Below are 3200 nucleotides of genomic sequence, written 5' to 3'. Positions count from 1 at the left end.
GTAAATGAATGCATAAAAATACAAATAAATATAAAATTATTTTAAAAATAAATTAAATAATAATAAATAGTTAAAAAAATACATTTAAAATTAAATACAGAAAACAATAAATAAAGAAAAAGGGTAATTCAAAAAATAATTCAGGATTAAATTTTATTACAAATTAATTAAAAATGTTATCAAACAATTTATTATTTTATTTATTTTCCTATTATTACATTTAATTATTTATTTATCCATATATTTCTTTATTTTTAATTTCTGCAGGTTTGGTCCTCCATACTAGTGATCTGTTTTGTTCATTTCTATGCTGTTCTGTGCTCTCAGAGTGAACGAGTCTTGTACATGTGCGCTGCTACAGTAAACACATCTTGTATATGCTGTGTTTATGTGCCAAATACTGCCATTTTTATACTGCCAAGATTGTCATATTTATAAACTAAAATTAGAAATGAGCTCGATATCTGACTCGTTTTTGTAGTTGTTACTGAATTCCAGCAAAACATGATGTTATACAAACATGACATATCATTGTTCGCTGTGTCACTAACCCTATTAATAGTCCTACTGTGTAGTATACGTAGCTAGTGTTGTTGTAACGTTTAATTATAAAGAAGAAAAAAGATAAGAACATTCTTATATATTTTTTGGAATACAAAATATTCTTAACTTTTAGCTTTGTTAGAAAATAAGAAGAAAATGTTGTTAACAAGAAATTTCTTTTAAATAAATGTTTTGTGAATCTGTTCATCTGTACTGAGACACTGATGATACACTGAACATGAAGAGTTCAGCTACATGAAAAGATCAAACAGATTAATAATTCCTGATTCTGATGTGTTTTATCTCCATCAGATTCCCATCAGCTCACTCTGGATCTGAACACAGTGAATTATTACATCCGTCTGTCTGAGAACAACAGAGTGATTACTGCCACTGACACAGATCAGTCGTATCCTGATCATCCCAGGAACTCTGTCCTTCTACAGCGTCTCTGACACAATGAGCCTCATCCACACAGTCCAGACCACATTCACTCAGCCGCTCTATCTGGGGTTTTGGGTTTCTATTGGATCATCAGTGAAACTGTGCTGATGAATCAGAATAGATTGCCTTTCATTCTACCCATAATGCTTTGAGCTGCATGATGAATCAGTAACAGTGAGATGTTATAGAGTCTCTTCTTTTCTCTTCATGACATTAATACTGCAGCTGAACTTCTGTCAGTGAAATAACATGAATCAGAATAAATGTGTAATAAATCCTCATATAGACAGTAAGATCAGTGAGTCCTGCTGAGTGAACGTGTGTCTGTGCTTTTCCCAACCTTCATTTGTGCTGATCAAATCAATCGCTCATTTAGTTAGCACTTTTTTTTATTTTTTTTAAAGTGGGCACAAACATAAAATCTAATCAAAGATGTGTTTTTCAATTGTTTTATTTTTATTTTTTTTAATATACAAAAGGTTTTTTTTCCTCTTCAGGTTTACATTAAATAATTGTGTAAAGAATGCACATCACAAAAAAATCTAAATAATTGTCATTTTATGAGTTTACCTAAAATAAAAAAAAATAAAAATAAAAACTTAAAGCCATTTTCTCAATGTTTCTGTTGTTTATAGTATATATAAAGTTTTTAAAAATCAGAACTAAAATAAATAAGATATTGTCAAAGTAGGAGTTATGTGCATATATGTACTTTAGTTATATCTGATCAAATGCGCATTATCATTCTTAGCTTGGGTTGAACATATTTTTGCTTGGTTTGAAAAGCAGCTACGCTAATTTTATTCTACTGCAGTCTAGATCTGAGATAACTGAACATCTGAGAAGAGATGATGCTAGCCCTGGAACAACATATAAAACTACCAAATTCTGCTATGTTTGATCACAACACATAATCATTGCTGTTAATAGTGTTCACCGTCTCTTTGATTACATGACATTAACTAACTGCTTGATTTTTACCGTACATTTCTGCCGTATAGACATCAACTTGAGATAGTCACCACTGATAAGCTATTTCTAAATATAATGTAGAAACTTTAATTTTCTCTGAAGCTACTTTGCAATGTTTTTATTTTGTATTGTGAAAAGAGCTATACAAATAAACTTGAATTGAACTGAATAATATAATATAAGGAGATGTGTACACATGATCTCTCTGTCTCTCTCTCTCTTCAGAGGAAGTGTGCAATTACAGCTCTCTCGCTCTGGGCAAACATTAACCGCCTCTGAACCATAAAACTTCCTGTTTGCTCGCATACAAACACTTCAGTTCCTGATGGCTCGTGTAAATGCTCGTGTAGAGGCCCGATCGGGGATTCACTCGCTCTTCCAGATCCTGAACTTTCCCGAGGAACCTTTCCAAAGTCATCAGAAACTAGCCCAGGAAACACAAACCAGGTTCTGATGCAGTTTCTGTCTATCTGACACACACACACACACACACACACACACACACACACACCGGAGTTAAACATTACAAATGCATCATGGGACGTTTGTTGCAGCCACATCCTGTATTAGCAGAGGAAATGGTCTGGTAATGGTTTGCAAATGTTCCTCTCTCTCTGTGTGTCGTTCAGGTGTAATTATTCTCAGAGCGACTATGTATTTCAGAGTCACCGTGAATCCAGAGCCGTAACGGATGTTTATCATCACATTTCCTGTTCCTGTTCAGTCCCAAAAACACAAACATGTGCAATCTTTTTCAATCTCATCTTACTGAGACATGTTACTGGAGATATAGAGCGATGACTGATATTTAGATAATTTTGTCAGTATCTGCTCTACAATTATAAAGATCTCATTAATATCAGCTATTAATATCCGCATCTGCACCAAATTTATATTTCTGCTCAGTTTGAGTCTCCACTGTATCAGACTATATGTGTCATAAAATATTTGCAAACATTTTCTTTTATATTTTGTCTAGTTTCAATAAGCTGTTATGTTTCAAAAATAAGTTTATTCTATTACTCTATATGTAAAGCTTTACAGGGTTAATATATTAATATGAGTGTTATTTTTACATTGTATTTGCTTGTGTAAAACATTGTAAAACAGCACAATACTAGGGTGTTCTGATGGGTGTTTCTTACTGTCATCCTCAGGTTTCAGGTCTGTAGACATTTTCAGTACTGTGTTTGTGTGAGTGTGTGTGTGTGTGTGTGTGTGTGTGTGTGTGTGTGTGTGTG

Source organism: Sinocyclocheilus anshuiensis, unplaced genomic scaffold (genome assembly GCF_001515605.1).
Source record: "Sinocyclocheilus anshuiensis isolate Anshui unplaced genomic scaffold, SAMN03320099.WGS_v1.1 scaffold1865, whole genome shotgun sequence".
NCBI lineage: Eukaryota > Metazoa > Chordata > Actinopteri > Cypriniformes > Cyprinidae > Sinocyclocheilus > Sinocyclocheilus anshuiensis.
The sequence above is the reverse complement of the archived record's forward strand: the minus strand, read 5'-3'. Positions refer to the sequence as shown.